Here is an 18,480-nt window from a genome sequence, read left to right as displayed (position 1 = left end):
CCCCTCCTTGTGGGGTACGGTCAAAAGTACAAATGGAAGGTACATGCTTTATGTGTGAATACGGAAAAGTTTAAAAAAAAAAAACTAAACGGTAAAGGAAATATGTTCTAGCCTCCACTTTCATCAATATATCTTCCTGACAACCTGAAAGGTCAAGTCCAAATTTAGGTTGCTAGAACTCTTAGAAGTCCAAGAGGGAGAGCTGTCACGTTCCTTCTCACCCTACTTCCCCTTCATTCCACATGGATGGCCACCTAGGATTCCTCCACACTACCACCACCAAAATACCGGCCTTTTGTCTCCCCTTGACCTTTCCAGGCTCAGAAGGATGGACCTAGGGAAATACTTTTGCAAGCCCTGAAACCAACATTGATGAAGTAGAACTCCATGAAACGATATGAATAAATCTGAAAAATACGTTAAATGAACAAAATATTGTGGAAAGATAAGTAATATGTTGTTTATATTTGGCGTTAAAAATAGACAAGACAATTGTTTATGATAGATGCATTTGTGCTTTTTAAAAATGGAAGGGAGTGATATATAGAAAAATCAGAATGACAGTTCTCAAAAATGAATACAGCCAGCCACTAGTTAGAGCAGTCTTAAAGACAGATTTTATTCAGAAACTACTAGGGGAAAGATCTGAGAGCATTCCCATTTGTGCAGAGTGGATGAGGGAGGGGGGAGGGCGGGGTATCATTAGAGTCAGAGAAGTGAAAAATTACAAAGGGTTGGTCACTGTAATTGTGATTAGGCCAGCTGTGTCTGCTAGCTGGCAATTTCCAAAGTTAGGATTTTATCCTCCCACAGAGACTGGGAGACAGAGGCCCTATCCTTCTTGATGATTACATTCAAAGGAATGGCTCTCAGGTCCTTGAGAAGGACAGTCCTCAGAGATACATATTCACAATTGTAAGCCCTTTCTAGCAAATACTCCAAGAAGAAAAGGTCAGGAGCCTATCATTAGGTGTTGGTTCGAGCAAACAATAAATTCTCCTGGCAGCATTGAGCTTTCTCCATCAGGCATTTTTATCGGGAGCTGTGGTTCAATGAGGGGCTGGGGTCATCCTAGGGACACAGCCTTATGTTGCTATAAACCATGCTAGAGTTTGGCTACATCTTTTAGTGCAGGGGTTTGGACAGAGTTGTTATATGCAGAAAGTTCTGTAGTTCTCACAGTTACATTTGGGGGAGGGGAGGAAATGGCTTCAATTATATTTAATATTTTGTTTCTTAAGAGCTAAGAAGTGGCTATATAGGTGTTCAGTGTTCTTTAGAAAGTCTATACTTTGGTCTCTAAGATATTTCATAATTTTAAAAACTATTTGATTAAAATAAGCATAAAGCATAGTACAGATTTTTCATTTACAATCAAAAACATGTTCACTCTCTTTGCAGAAGGGGAATGATGCAGAGCCACATGTTATTGCACCTACTTCCAAGCCCAGGATCTCTGCATGATGTTCAATTAAATGGGGAAAATTTCTTTTAACATGGAATGAAAGTTTAGATGACAGCTTATCAGAAAGAATAAAAGGCGTGAATACAAGTCAAATTACCATCCTAATATTCAAGACCTCCACTGGGTCCCTTCGGGTGTTAGTGGGCTTTTAGAAACTTTCCTAAAATGGTTTTAAAACATTGTCAGTGATATAACAAGCAGTTGTTCATTGGTTAGGGTGATTCTCATCTTCAGTTGCAATTCATTTTGAGTGTAATCACAAATCAGTGAATGCTTTATACACCATGTGATAAAAATATTATTCCATTAAGAATACATCACTTGACATTTTCAAGCAGTTCTTCATTCTGTAGAATGAAGCCAGAGTCAGCTTCATGGGCATGCGGCCTGTGCAATAGCGCAATAGCCTATGCTTAGTATTTTGCTATTGCTCTTTTGAAATGATTAATTTTGGAAAAAGGGCCCCTTCATTTTCATTTTGCGCTAGGCTCCCCACAAATTATGTAGCCCATCCTAGATAGGATCAATATGAAATTGATATATAACCCATTAAGGGACAAGATTTCAATCGAAAGTGTTTAGTGATGATATGTTCTGAAATATTTATATCATCTGTTCTTTACTCATGAAACTGTTCTATGTTCTATTGAGTATTCACGCTGAGGTCATGATACTCACCAAGATGATATCCTCTTATTCCAGTGGTACTGCTAGGCATCTGGTTGTTAGGTCAAGTCCTTGAATGAGGTATGTCTTTGGTTTCTCTTTCTTTAACAGGTTCCACTGGTTCACTGTCTACCATGTTTGCTTGGCTTTGGCTTGGTGATATCCAGGCTGCTGAGTGACTGCAGAACCCCCCTGGTTGAAGAGTTTTCTGATCACAAGCCTTTCCTCTTTCTCTTGATCAGGTTTGTCCACATTTTCCCCAACATGTCTCACTTCTTGAGATAACAAGGACCACACTATCCCACAAAACATTTCTAGCTGGCTGCAAATTTTATAGATATAAGTTTCTGAATATTTTTATGCTTAAAAAACAAATCTCAAAGTCCTGCCATTTACCTGGATTGTTATATGCATTAAAAATATACAAGCATGGAATTGCAAGTAGAATTTGTTAAATTCTTGTAGTAGATTTCTGCTTAAAATAAACCCTTTCAAAAGCTAGAAAAGATTTTGTTATGAAATCATCTGCCTGTATTTTCTTACATTACTCTTTTCTCCTGATTGTAAGAAGATTTCGTCAATAATATGAGGAGCTCTCTCTGCTTTTATACCTGTTTATCTCCCTCTAGAGGGAGTTTGAATCTCTTTTAATAGATCTTGTGCTATGGTAAGGTGATGCTAATAATGGTGACCACCTGGATCTGTGCGCAATGCAGCTATTCTAAGATATGTCTCCAGGAAAAGCACATCCAATCATCCATATAGGATGTGTTACCTGCCTGCATCTGTGCAGCTAATTGTATTCCCATACATAAATAGCAAGGTGTGGTATAATTTCATATTATCTTTGGATAAAATCAAATTGCATGTTTTATAAAGGGAAAATTGAAGAGGTTTTTTTTTGGTTTTCAATTAAACTGTAAAAAACAAATATTTTTAATATATTATTTGGTGCTCTGTGCCATATCATTTTGTAATTTATATTGTATTATATGTACTTAATTTGTATTATGACACACAGTCTAATCTCAATAAATATTTGTTAAAGGAACTAAGAGTTGTTGTTTTTTTTTCAAGTATTTTGGAATGGATGAAGTCATTTACCTATAGAGAAATGGCTGGTTGGGTCAGGGGCAGGTAGGGATTTTGAACTCATCTGTGTGATCAATTGTTATGTTAGTATAGTAGAGCTTATTTCATTTTTTATCATATTATCGTAGCATTTCTTTTAAAAAGAGAGAGAGCAATGATCACGGTTCTTTGTTTTTTATCTATATTCAATATTTTCTTGACTCTTATGCATTCTTGGTAAAAAGGAAGACCAAATAAGATATATTAACCTATTGCTACATTAAAAATTACCCCAAAACTCAGTGTCTTAACACAATAAACATTTATTATATCACAATTTCTGTGAGCAAGATGTTCCAGCTTAGGGTTTCTTGAGGTTACAGTCAAGATACTGGCCAGGGTTGCAAAAGTGCAGTCATCTGAAGGCTTCACTGGGGCTGGAGGATCCACTTACTTGGTGGCTCACTCACATGCTTGACAAGTTGGTGTTGGCTGTTGGCAGGAGGTCCTCTCCAAATGAACCTTTCGATGGGCTGCTTGAATGTCCTCTTAACATGGAGGTGGCTTCTCCTAGAGTGAGAGTTCGAGAAAGGTCAAGATTGAAGCTACAATATTTTTTAAGACCTAGCCTCAAAATGTCACACTCCATCCTTTCTGCAATACCCTATTGGTTACACAGGTCAGCTCTATTTAACATGGGAAGGAACTACAAAAAAGTTTGAATTCCCAAAGGCAAGAATCACTGAGGGGCCATCTAGAGGCCAGCTGCCGCTTGAGGTAATATTAAATCTTGCACATCTTTTGTTGTCCAGCCAAACTTGCCCCTGAGATCCCTGCCCATGTCATCTCAGCTCTCCTCAAGCTCTACCTCCTCTGACCTTGTGAAAGACAATTAGCAGGCCCTCACATCTGAGCACAAAGTCATACAGTGTCTTGCCTTCTTTAACTCTGAGAATGGCAACCATTTTTATATTCTTTTGTAGCCTCCACTATGCCAAATGCAGGGCTGAAAGTATAATTGATGCTCAAGAGTTATTGTTAAACAACAAAACATTGACTTTCGTTTCTTCAAATATCATGTGAGAGTTTCAGAATTCTTAACTTTCTCAGAAATTTTCCTTGTTATCTTACAAGGAAAAATGTTTCCACAATTATCAAAATTACTTCAGTAGTTTGTAACATTAAAATCCCATCTGCATTCCAAGACTCTTTAAACTACTGAAGCTTAACATTTAATTTAATGATGAACAAAACCAAATTAATTCCTATTCATTGATGACAAGTGAACAGTTGGCAGCAATTTCAACATCTGCTTTAATTCATTTAAAAGTATTGAGCAGTGATAAAAAGGAGGCTAAAAACTATAATGCTTCCTTGTTATCCTTCTAGTAGTTGCCTTTGCTAACTGAAGTTGACTCTTAATAGACTATGTATATGGACACAAAGTAAACATTTGGATAGGGATTGACCCATTCTTGGGATGGTTGTGCTTTAATGTGGGAGCCTGTTTCACCCTCTTCTTATTCCAAATTTGTTCCCTAATGTTCTAGACAAAAGAGTCTTATTAGAGTTGAATCATTGCTGGTTGGAAACAAGGATAGTAAACAATATAGTAGGTGGAACTAGCCTTAGTTTTAAAAGTTCTTGCTTTTTGTGAGCACACACACACACACACACACACACACGTACACTCTATAAACAGTATCCTTAGACAGAGGCAATGCTATTCTTAATGTATAATCTGTCTCCATTAGCTTAATCCACTTGTACTTACCCTTCCTCTTAGGTGTCAATAAAATAGTTAGCAAGGACCATCTAAGGTAATTGGTTGAAATTACATGATATATACTTTTAACAATATGTTAAAATATTGGCATGTGTTATAATTTCTAAGAATATGTTATTTACAGGCTGGTATCTCTCATACCCATGCTCAATTGTACAGATTATCACTGTGATTTATACATTTTAAATTCACTTAAGAATACAAAATTAAAAAGAATTCTTAGAATATAATGAATGTGAAAATTACCACAGATATAAAAGCTTTAAAAAAATTTAGATAAAGAATTTCTTCTCTATAATTTTTCTCACATTTTTTTTTCTGGATAATATCTACTACTTCTCTGTTGTTAGTTCCCACCGATAGTCTGATAACTCCTGTATCTGTATTTCCAACCCTGGTCTTTCTTTTGTACTTTGCCATCTGTAAATCTAACCCTCTACTGGGAGCTTGCACTTGGATGACCTACAAACAGTCCAATCTAAACATTCTAAAACTAAACTTATTATGTCTACCTGATCCCCAGTCTCTACCATTTTTAGAGAGGTGAATGGTTTTATCATATAACTGGTCATCGAGCCAGAAATGGGAATTATTCTAGCTTCTTTCCTTCTTCCTTCCCATAGGACATTAGGATCTATGAATTTTTACCTCCCTAAATATTTTTCAAGTCTAGTCCTTCTTCTCCACCCCTGCAGCTTTTCTTTTGCTTTTGCTTCTCATGAAGGGATTCCTAAATTAGTCTATACCTCTTTCCCCAAGCAGTAAACAGTCTTTACACCAGGGGTTCAAACTGGCAGCCTCAGGCTGGATTTATTTTCTTAGCAAATTTTATTTTGTTGTTGTTTTAATCACCTAAATGTCTTTATACACTTTTCAGTTTGTCGCTCCACAACTCCCCATCAGTTTAGACCAGTCTCCAATTGACATGCTTGCCACTTGCTTGGTCCTCAGAAGTATTTGAATTTGTGCCTTTCACTGTCCATTTCTAAAATGAAAATCTACCTAAATTCTTTCCACTGCTACCATCCCATATAAAGAATGTCCAAATTCCTTATCACAGATACAATATTCTCACAATCTCAACTATTTTCCCTTCTTCCCTAATCATATACAGTATACTTCAGCCATTCTTTATTTACAGGCCCCAGATACACCCTGATGCTCTATACTTTATGTCTTTGTTAAAGCTTTCTGTTCCGCTTTGTTAAATTCTATTAACTTCCATCATCTGTTTACATCTAGCCATATGGCAACATTTTCTCTGTAACCTTCTCTCTCAAGCAGAATTATTCATTTCCGCCTTTTGCAACTACTTCCCCTTAAATATAACTCAATTACCGCATTTGTCACACTTTAATTATGTGTTTATATATTTGTTTTCTCCACTAGACATGAGATACTTGGGACCAGCTTAATATATATTTACATTTCCAGTGCCTGGCATAATACTCGATAGTTATAGTATTAGCTGTATGAATAAGTGAATATGTGGATAGTACATATACATATAATATTATTACTGCAAATACTTATAGAACATTTTCTATGAGCCAGGTATTGTTCTAAGCACTTCTATTAACTCATTTAATTCTTTCAACAACTCTATGAATTAGCAATGAATGAATATGAGATCTGAATTCAAGTTAAATCAAATAAACAAGTAGTTCTCTATCGTGAGTTAAGAAGCACTTCTTTAAAAGTAGAAATGATTGTCATATTTCTATTAAAAAGAAAAATAAGTTAATGAAAGTGCAGAAAATGAAAAGAAGGCCATTACTTTAGGGTCCTTTTATTACAAGTAGGTGTAATTACTCAATTGTAGTTTCTGCTTCTGGTTAATGAAATACTTCCTGGGAGAGGCAAAATCTTGTGTCATCGTTTTTAGCCTGAAGTAAAATAATTTCTTTCTGTCAGAAAAACATTAGTATTTTAAAAGTTATGGATTTGTACAAAGCATTTGCTGATACATTGTCAGCAGAGACAAATTTTGTATTCATATATAACGATAATGCTTAAATTTTGCCTAGCCATAATCTTTACAATGTCCTATGAAGCTCTATGTAATCTGCAACCCCAATATCCCCTTCATCTGGAAATCTCTTTCCCCAGATATCTTTATGGCTCACTTGGATAAATAGTGTTCAGGTAGGCAGAGATATGAGAAAGAACTTCAGGGAGGGACTGACGTGATCAAATACAGGAAAGCTCCATGCATGTTGGTGGTTGGGAGAGTAGGCCAGTGACAGGAGAGACAGCTCAGCCAAAACTTGGCAGAGACTGGAGAGCCATTGAAGGTTCTTGAATAGGAGAGGCCCATGTGATCTGAGGAGAGTTTTATGAAGATGAATGTGGACTTAAGTTCAGGTTGAATTGAAAGTGGGTGAGATCATGGACAGGGAGGTCAGACAGGAGGCAGTAAGATCCTAAATTGAGATATTAGCCACAGAGCTGGAAGAAAAATAAGGAAAGTGAGAAAGACTGTGAGAAGAGAAAAATTATGAGAGACAGAGTTCCTGATTCGATATGAGAGACAAGAGAGGGAGGGGAATCGTCCAGATGATAGTGGCCACAGCAGGAACAGAGAAGGATCTGCTGGGGTTAGAGGTTTGATAGAAATGGGGCATATTAGGCAGGTGAAAACAGGACCATGACCCAGAAAATGGATTAGGTCTAAGGATCCAAATCCTGTAAAATTCTGATTCTGTTTCTTTCAGTAAGATGAGAGGTAGCTGATCGGGAGATAGAGAAAGGCAGTGGGCACTTGCATGCCACTGTGGGAGGGAAACTAGTGTAACATTTTTGGACAGCAGTTTGGAAATACTCATCAACATTTAAAATATGCATCCCCTTTGAAACATTCTTTGCAGAATTTACCTTATAGAAATATTTGTGCAATTGAGCAAGAGTATATACGAGGATAGTCATTGTTCCCTAATGTTCCATGTATTGCTTGGCTTATACTGGTAAAAAAAAAAACAAAACTGAAGTCAACCTAATTGTCCATCATTGAATGCTACCTCTTTATGATGAAATACTGTGTCACTGCTAAAAGAGAGTGAGGCAAAGCTATGTATACTGACACAAAAAGATGTCTATGATATAAAAAGCAAGTTGCAGAATGTGTTAATTAAGTAGATGGGAGGAATGCTTTCTCAATGTATACGTATATCAAATTATCACCATGTATACTTTAAATATCTTCCAATTTTATTTGTCACTTGTACCTTAATAAAGCTGAAAAAATAAAAATTAAAAACAAACAAACAAACAGAAACCTTTTTAAACATTCTGCTCCAGCCACTAACAGAGCAGTTCATTGGAATAAATTCTGGTTCTCCCTGGTCTAAAAACGCTGGGTCCAACAGCAAGTCACTTCCCATCCCCGGGAATTGTGTTAAATGTTTTATTTATTTTTTAAATAAAATAAGAGTTGGGAGAAAAAGCAGGTTGCAGAACAGTGTCTAGTATAATTCCACTTTTTCAAAAAAAGTGAGGTTTGTATTTTGACACGAACATAGAAAGGCCTACAAGAATATGTGGAATTGTTAATTGTGATAGTTTTTGGTGGGTAGGACTGGGGGAACATTCCCTTTATAACCTTATCAATTGTTAGAATTTTTTCACTGACACATATTATGTTTGCAATAAGAATAAAAGTCTGGGGTTTTAGAAAAACCACTTACAGATTTTCTTAAGGAGGTACAAAAGGTGAGATTGCAAAAGTAGGTCAATGTGAGGCAGTAAGTAAAACACGCAGTAGACTTAGTGTGTGAAAGAGGTATGTGGTGTTTGTTTATGTGAAAAAGAGTGGATAGGGACCTGCTTCGTTAGGCACCTCTTGAACTGTGTAGTTCCCTCTCCCACCTCTTTTTCCTCCCCCTCACACTGGCCGTCTCTGCCTTCCTTGAATAAGCCTCTCAACAGCATGGCCTTTGCACATGCTGTCTCTGCCTTGAAAAATTCCCCTACCCAACCCCCACATACAGACCCCCAACATCTATACACCCTACTCTTACTTCACATCTCAGCTCAATTGTCACTTCCTCAGATAAGTGATAGGGCAGCCTTTCAGAATATGGCAGGTCTCTTTATTATGTGCATCTTTAGATATACTACATGTGATTTGAAAGGGGCAAGCGAGAAATTAAAAATGGGAAAGGAGAAGAAAAGCAGACATGTATACTTTAGTTGTATTCATATTTTGAAACATTTTTGATCTATATTGTCCTATCTGCTTCTTACTTTTATTTGTGGTTCTTCATAGATGTTTCTTATGCAGGGCAATAAGAGAATCCTGAAGTCATTAGTAAACTGTGAACTCCTTCAGTGTCATCATACCATTTCCCTTTGGACAGGTTCCTCTCACCAATTATTTATTAAGCCCTTTAGTATATACCAAGTTCTATTCCAGACCCCGGATGGGAATGACCTTATCTACCCGCCACCTGTCCTACTTTGACCTCTTCTACTTTCATTCAGTGCAAACTAGCCCATCACTGTGATTTTCAAACCTCTGAGCACTAAAGTAACCCAGAGAACTTAAAAGAAAAAATGATGTGGGAATTTCACCCCCAGGGATTCTCACTCTGCTGATCTAGGATTATATCAAAGCACAGGGGTGTTCTAAAAGTTTCTTGGTGATGCTAATGTGCAGAGAGCACTGAGAACCACTGGCCTAGATTAATCTTGAAACTGAAACTCTACTTGGAGAACTTGAAATGACTCTGGAAATCAAAGCCTGAATGTTTCCCATGACACTGGTTTCTAAGATGGTGTCAGACTGGCTTCATTCAAAAAGGCAGAAGCTAAAGGCAGAAAACCTAAAAAGGTGATAGCTGAGGCATCATCCCTGAATTAAAGCTGATGGCTCTGGACCAGAGCACTTGCTTATAGGAAATAATTTGATTATTTGTACAGCTGGATTAGGGGCAGTCGTTCGTGGAGGAGAGAAGATCAAATGCCTGTGGTGACCTATACTTTCAGATTCTGTTCTCTGTCACTGATGTCTCTGAATGACTTTAGGAACAAGCAAATATTATTTTCGAGTTAATGCATGGGGAACTCAAGGCCCCGGAAGGTTCCGGCTTTAGTCTTTGGCACAGTTGAGCTCCCAGCACTCCTGATCCCCAGACTCCAGAGGTTATCACAAGTTGAGGAAACTGAAGCTGGACATCAGGTGTCTGGTCCTGGCTCATGCACTAATCAGATAAATGTGTGGCCCTATCTAAGTCATCTCTGCTCTCAAGGCCTTGATTTCCTCAGATGAAGTACAGTGAACTAGATGGTCTATCCAGGGCCCCTTCAGCTTTAACAAGTGACACTAGGTGGCACTCATGTAACTCCAATGGGGAGTAGTTAGCGCACATTGGCTGCCAGGCACCCTCTGTCCCTTAAGACACCCAGGGCATGTTAGGTACAGACAGAGAAATAATAAAGTTTTAAGAAGACTGCTTGGGCCTTCTTGAATCAAAAAGAGCTTTTGATTCTGTGGATGCCTGTGGTGTTTTACCAGCTATTTTTGCTAAGTAATTCTGATTTCATATTCCTCTTCTTTTTATCATTTCAAATTTTAAAATATTGTATAGAAAACTATGGCTATAGCTTACTTACATTTGTAACATTATCCAGATACACATGCTTGTATGACATAAAAGCAAGTGGTATTACCTTATCAGGTATTAAGCTTTCCCAGTCACATGCCACTGCTCCAGTAACTTCTAGGAGAAAGATCTTCTGTCCCAACACTGAACTTTAAGCAAATGGGTTTCTTCCCTGAAATGAGTTGCCACTGGATAGGGCCAGCCAGACATGGTTCTTGTTCAAAACTTTGATCCCACAGCTGCTTTGTTTTGATGTTTTCAGGAGGTCCGTTCTGGTCTAGGTTTAAGAATCCAGTATGGCTTAACCTGACTTCAGAACTGACCTCAGAGATGAGAGAGTTTGGAGCCTCCATGATCAGGATATTATCCCAAAGGTGATGGAAAAAGTCATCCAAGTCGCCTTTCACTGATAGCTGTCAACTAACTACACTTCTTGAAGCTGAGTGGCAAGTCCTTTCTTGAAAAGGGGGAACTGACTGGCATATGTCATATCTGCCACAACTGGCCCCTAATATGACTCTATCTGGAACCACCACTTGAGACAGTTTTAGGTTATATCTAAAGATTATGAGTTCCTTTTCTCTGACCACAAACTTCTGTTTTTTGATCTCTATCCTGCCATTCCTCTCTGTCTTCATAGTCATTACTTTCTTATTTCTCTTGCTTCTCTAACAAGGTTTACCAGCTTGGACTCAAGAGTCTGGCATTTTAATGTTGCCCTCTCTTGCTCCTCTTGATCTTTTGACTCTCTCTCGTGCCTGAGAGACTGATTTCTAATTCTGAGTTACGCCACAGTCTGCTTTCCCTAGAAACTTGAGTGATGAGCTTTACTGGAGAAATTCATGTAAACCTACTAAACGGTAAATTATACTTCCATGACTGCCAGTTTCGTCGAGGTATTTATTATTGCAATCCTTTTATACAGTTCTTATTGCCTACCTATTCCACTTACATTGCATCTAACTTGTAGGAGATAATTGGCATTTATCCCATACTGCCTTGTGCTGAAGACAAATCTGTACACTTGAAACGCTTGCTTTCACTTTTCTCGCTCCAACTTTTACATGGTAACCCTGAGGGCTGGGCTATGACTTGTACTACTCTGATTCTTGTTCAATATTCAGAATAGTGCCATGAACTTATTTGGCATTGAAAAAAATGTTAAATTAATGAATAATTGAATGAAGAAGAACTAAATTTGTTATATGCCTACTGTAGGCTAGGGATAGTGTATCAAGAATTGTATATACATATAATCTCACTTAATCCTTATAGCACTCCATTTTATAGGTTTTAATAATCCTACCTTATAGATTTATATGTTGCTATCTCTTGCCATTAAATACATCTGATTCATTTCTGTAGCTTTGTAACTTCACTTCCCGCGCAATGCCTGACACACAAATGATGCTCAATAAAAGATGAGGGATCTGACAAGTGACAGAAGCCACTAAGGAAGGGCCAATTACAAGACCCAAACCCAAGTCTGTTCAACTGCAAAGACTTTGTGCTATATCATGTGGCCCCGTCCGTATTAAGTGTTGTCAACAGCTCAAAATTTCACAATTTAATGATCAAATTTGAATTAAAAGAAAATGATCCTTTTTGCCATACTTCGACCCAAATGGTGACAGAAATTACAGTTGTCGTTGCTTTATTTTCTTCTAAAGAATGTGCCTAACATCACATTCTTTAAGGAAGGATAATAAACTAGTTTATGAATTCTGTTTCCTCTTCAAACATCTGATTGTAATTGTCTCTTTACCTTGATTTGAGGTCATCTGTGATGTATAATAAATGGCTCTGTGTTTGAGTACCATTTGGGAGCCATTTGAATTCCATAAGCCTTCAATTTCTTACCACAAGTACAAGATTAGCCAATATTAGCATATGCTAACACTAGTGACAAAATTATAAAGCATGAGTTAAACAAATGCTACTTAGCAGAAAATTATAATTAAGCTCTTAATTAATCTTCCTTTCTGCTAGAATTTGGCTTTTAATCAACCAAAACCATTTGATAGTATAAGAGATGTGGCAAGCACCAGAAAGAAGCTCCTAGGCAGCTTGTGGGTCCCAACAGTGCATCAATCTTTGAACCATGTGTTGAAAATTGAACAACAATAGAGTTGAGATTCTAGAATTTCCATTCTAGGTTCCATTATAATGGAACCTAACAATCGTGAACACATTTTAGAGATTAACGAGGACTTCATTTATTAAAGCTTATTAACCTTTCAGTGTAAATGCCAACTAGTTTTTAAATCTTGATGAAAATGTTTTTCTAAACAATTTGCACTGCTCTATAATAATTATAATGGTTTCCCTATTTATGTACCTTGCAAAAATAGTCACAACATTGGAGAATTAAACATGTCTTTTTGAAATAGATGGTATTAATCAATTGGAAGTGTATTAAATATTTCTGTTAAAGCAATGAAACTGAAATAGTCTGTAGAATGAGGGAATTGAGCTAAATGACCTCTAAAGTTGCTTTCAGTTATAGGGAAATAAAATCTATGGCCCTAACCCTACAAACGTTTAGCCAATGTGAAAACCTGAATAGAGTTCACATGCCATGTTATTCATGCCTTCCATGATGAATTCATGTCCATTAATGTAACTCATATCTGGAGGGGAGTTAGCAATTCTATGAATTCATCTACTTGTTTTTATTAACTCATCGTTCCATCTACAAGTTTAATAAGATGGTCATACTCTAACAAGAACTTCTACTTGAGTCATTTTCAGAAATGTTTTTTCCTTATGTTTTTTTGCAAAGGTGGTGACAGAATTTCAACACCCAGCTTTATACTCTATAGTTATAACTTTGTGTCATATTTATTTGAAAAGGAGCTGTTATAGCAGCACTTCTTCCAATCATAATATCTTACATTCATATCATGCTTTACAGATTAACAAATTTATTTTTCCAGTTTTTGAATTTCCTATCACATTCACCTCAGTGGCTCTTCTAAACCACTTCTCATCACTCCTTAAGCACCTAGTCTCCTTGTCGCCTCATTCTCCACCTTTGATCCCCTCAGTGGCCCTAAGGAGAGAACTTGGCAGATATTCTCATTCAGAGATGAGCAAACCGAAGCTCAGGGAAATGAAGAAACTAGCTGGTGGATGATGATGCCACAGATTACGATTTAGTTTGTGTCTGCAGAGTTAATTTGAATAAAGGTTTTGCATAAAAAGGAATAATTTGGGCAACTGAAAATGGCTAAAACCATTTTAGGAGAGCTGATAATTGATAGAGCCATTTCAAGACCATTTGCTTTCCACAAGTATCGATAATGACTTCTAAACAGAACTTAATGTCTCGTGACATGTACTCTTCTTGCTAAGATGTAGACAGATTATCCAGATGGGTTTGTATTTAGACACTGCTGAAGCCCTAACTGAGTGACATGTTGGATGAATATAATGCCTGGCACATAGCCGAACAAATATTTGTTGAATGAACAAATCAACTTTAAAATTTTAATAAGACCTCATTATTTTATAAGCTATATCTTTGGCACAATTCTTTTGCATAATAATAAGGCAACAGATAGCAAGAATCATAGGAATGTCTGTGAGATGCTCCTTGATTCAGGAATTCCACTCCAAAAAATTTTTCATAAAGAAAAAATCCTATAGGAGTAACATCCTTAAAAATGTTCCTAAGGTTATCAACTGCAGCAAATTATTAAAACAATCTCAAAGTCCAGGATTTAGTATCTGTGGAAGGTACTATTTCTGCCTGCCTAGAATGTTTCCTCCCCCTACTTCCTCCATCGCTCTTAAACATAAGGGTAGGCACATGACCCAGGGTGATCAATCACATTGTCCTGTCTCCACAGCCCACAATGACTGGTTTAGAGATGAGCCAATAAAAGTCCTTTCCTAGGACTTTTCCCTTAGAATTAGTTAGGAACACCTCATCTTGCTTCTATGGTCAAGAACTGGAAAAATATAACCCTAACATTGTGAGTCACATAGAGAAAGTCCAGCTGCAGTAAAACTAAGCAGAGGCAAAAGGTAAAGAGAGACAGACTTAGTTGGCACATTCCTGAAAACATTGTTTGGGCCCTGGATCCAGTCACCCCTAATATCTCTTCCACCCGTGCTCACTCTGGTTACATACACAAGCCATTAAGTCTCTATTTTTATTAAGCTAGGTTAAGTTGGGTTTCTGTCACTTACAATTAAGAACACTGATTACTACATCCACAAAGGAATGCCATGTAGTCTTTAAAATAGCAATTATGTAGAAACGTGGGAAAATGTTTACAACAAGATGTTAGATGGTAGTAACAAAAGACAAAAACAGTAGGTATGTATGTACAGTATACAAGGAAGTAGGTGAGTGTGTTAACAGTGCTTACTCCTGAGCGGAAGTGGAAAGGTATAGAAATTTTCCTTTCACTTTAATGTACTTCTCCTATTAGTTGAAAATATCTCAGGCAGCGTGTATAATATTGCTATTTTCATTTGAAAAGAAATGCCACCAAAAAAGTAAATACTTTAGGATTACCATTATATAAATATACTCAATCACTGGGTAGCTAATACAAAAATAATTATTGTACTAAAAAGCAAAATTTTAGTTGTTGATTTTTTCCAAAACAGGTTGAGATGATTTTACTTATTCATTGGTTTTTCAGTAAGAAAAGAGATATTTTAAAGAATAAAATGCATAAACTCTGTCATGTGATAACTCTAAAGATTAAAACTAACAAAGATAAGTGTAATCTCATCTTCTGGGAGTCGTTTATAAATTACAATTCCATTTGCTAATTCACATTTTAACTTAGTAGTGCTTGTGAGGGCAGTCCGATGATCAGTTTTTCTAGCCATTTCTTTACCACCATCTCTCCTAATTCCTTTTAAAGACTGGTTGGTTTGGTTGATTTGTTTTTGTGTGTATAAAAACTTACTAGTAAAGATTTTAAATGATAATCTCTTCTAGAAAATGTAGAACAATAAACTCCCATACATTCTATATTTACATCTACTAAGACGTAAACATTCTATATTTACATCTACTACATATACCTATACTCCATTCTTTCTAACTACATATTTGGGTGTATGAGTGTTGTGTGCAGTTATGGATCATTCCTTGTCCTCACTGTATAGCATTCAGTTTTATAAAACATACTACAGTTTATTTATTCATATTTGTGCTGGTGAGCATTTAGATAGTTTTTATTTCTGGATTTATGAATTGAAGATTAAAGTATATCCATTTCTGTTGGGTATACACCTAGGATTAGGATTGCTTGGTCATCGCTGTGCATATGTTTGGCTTTAGCAGCTACTGCCAAACCATTGTTCAAAATAGTTGATCTAGTTAACAACATTCCCACGAGGGATGTATGAGACATCTGGTTACTACACATTTGCCAACCCTTGTCATTTTCTCTGTTGATGCTTCATATACATAAAATAATTTCATAAAGCATGGATCTCCTTCACCTGCACGATGTTTCCCAAGTTTATTGTACTACTTTTTCTTGTTTCAAGGTAATGTAGGATAACACTCTGAATGCCACTTTACTACTCACAGCTTTTCTTCAGATTGTTACTGCCTCTAGGCAGCCTTAATTAAGCTATGCCTTTGCTAGTCCAAATAAAAGTAAGCCTGATAACCAATGAGTTAATTTTTCCTAATTTTCCTGGAGTGTTTCTCAGAAATGCTACTTATGTTCTATACACAACAGAGACAAATTCCTCCCAATACATAAAACTGAGAGGTGCTCAACTGTACATCACAGGCCAGGAAAATTTAGGACACTCTCTTGAAATGCAAATCTAATTTCCTATGCAGAGTTAGTAACCCAAACACTAAAAACAGATTTCATTCAATTTCTTTTATGTCCACTGCTGACTTCTCTACATCTGACTTTGAATAGTTCTACTAGAGTTTTGTTGTTGTTGTTGTTTGTTTTTTGGGTTTTTTTTGATAATAAGAGAAATGTTAGACCAGAAGAGAAAAGCCTATGCTTAACAATGGCTGTTGAAAATATTAGCAGACCAGGCACAACTGTGGATCTATTCTGTGATCTGACAAAAATGCTCAGATGCTGGGAACTCTGCTGCCCTGTTGTTATCTTCCTGTTCACTCTTTGCAGGTGCTGACCCCTAACCTTTCTTCCTGCCTCAGTCTTCCCCTTCACTTGCTTTAAACCGATGAGATTTTCTGTTACTCCTCTTTATATAACCCAACTTCCAACGGCTAGTATGACTCTATCCTGAGGTGGTTTTAATGTTAATTAACAAAATATATTTCCAAAATACCTTCTATGTGACTGACGTTGAGAACCTAGAGGTAAATAAGAGCCTTTAAATAGTTCACAGACACTTGAAGGCAATATAGATCGGTACTCATCTGGCTCTAAGTGCTGAAACAGCAATAATAAACAAAGCATTACGTAAAATAAAACGACCTTAGTTTGCTACACAAGCGGATGCTAGACAAATGAGAAAGATATTTTATTCTCTCTTCTACTGCACTTCCATTTACTTTGTTGCCTCAGTCTCAGGCTACATTTATTCAAGTAGAAAGAAAACCACAGTCTGGCAAATACATGAATGTAACATCTATGATGGAAGATGCTCATCTTTCACATTCTTGTTTCTTTGTTTTGGGTTTTTGTTTTAGTTTTAGGTTGTTATCTGTTGTTTTTTTTTTGTTTGTTTGTTCATTTGTTTATTTGGTGTGCTTCCACAGTTCTTCCTGGATATCACCTATGACTCCTTGACTCAGAGCTCATAAGTCATCTTCCACTGGGTCATTTCTGATTGACACGGGCTCAGAACTTCCCCAAACAGGTTGTTCATCGGCCTTAGCTGTGTGTCCATCCCATGGTCTCCATCTTCAGCCTTCCTATTCATAGGCTTCTTATATATATTTGATAAAAAATATTGTGGATATTTTCTCTGTATTTCTCCATATGTGCAAAAATAAAATAAAACAGAAGATCAACAACTTAGTAGATTGGTACAGTGTACACTAATGGGTCCCAAACTTTAACGTGCATAGGGATCACTGGGGTGTTCTAAATGCAGATTTGCAAGACCCACTTCTAGTCCATGAGATTTTGATTAGATAGCACTGGTTCAAGGCCCAGGAGTCTGCATTTAACAATTAATCCATCTGATTCTGATGTAGGTGGTTCTCTGACCTCATTTTGAGAAACCTCACTTTGGTTCCCACTTAACCACCACACAAATATTCTACATGTTAGAGGGGTTGTGAAGCTCTGCCTGGCTCGTCTTCATGCAGATGGGCATTACTAGTCTTTTCATCAGCAGCTCTTTATTTTTTAATTAAAAGAGATTATTTTTTAGAGAAGTTTTAGATTTATAGAAAAATTGAGTGGGAAGTTTCCATTATGCCCTAAAAATACTCTGTGTTCTACCTATTTGTCCCTCCTTTCCTTTCCCAAACCCTTGGCAACTACTGATCTTTTTACTGTCAGCATTTGGTGTTGTCGATGTTTGGACTGTAGCCATTCTAAGAGGTATATAGTGGCATCTCATTGTTGTTTTAATTTACAACTCCCTAATGACATATAATGTTGAGCATCCTTTCATATGCTTGTTTGCCATCTGTATATGTAATTGCTAATATCACCCAGCTCCCAATCTGTTTAAATCTCTCCATTGGGCTGATGTCTCTTAATTCTCTCTAATCCCAGGGTGCTGTTGGCTTCAGGCTGTCCCCAGTAGATATCTTGTTCATTACATCCTCTTTATTCCTACACTTCATTGGAAGTGAGAACCTTGGACTTTTAAAACAATATACCAGCTCCTCTGGAGGTTTTGACTTGGACTAGTGACAGAGAAATCTTTATTAAATCCTCGAAAATAATATTATTCAAGAGACAGACAAGGGA

The sequence above is a fragment of the Pteropus alecto genome, unplaced genomic scaffold (assembly GCF_000325575.1).
Source record: "Pteropus alecto unplaced genomic scaffold, ASM32557v1 scaffold164, whole genome shotgun sequence".
Classification (NCBI taxonomy): Eukaryota; Metazoa; Chordata; class Mammalia; order Chiroptera; family Pteropodidae; genus Pteropus; species Pteropus alecto.
The sequence above is the reverse complement of the archived record's forward strand: the minus strand, read 5'-3'. Positions refer to the sequence as shown.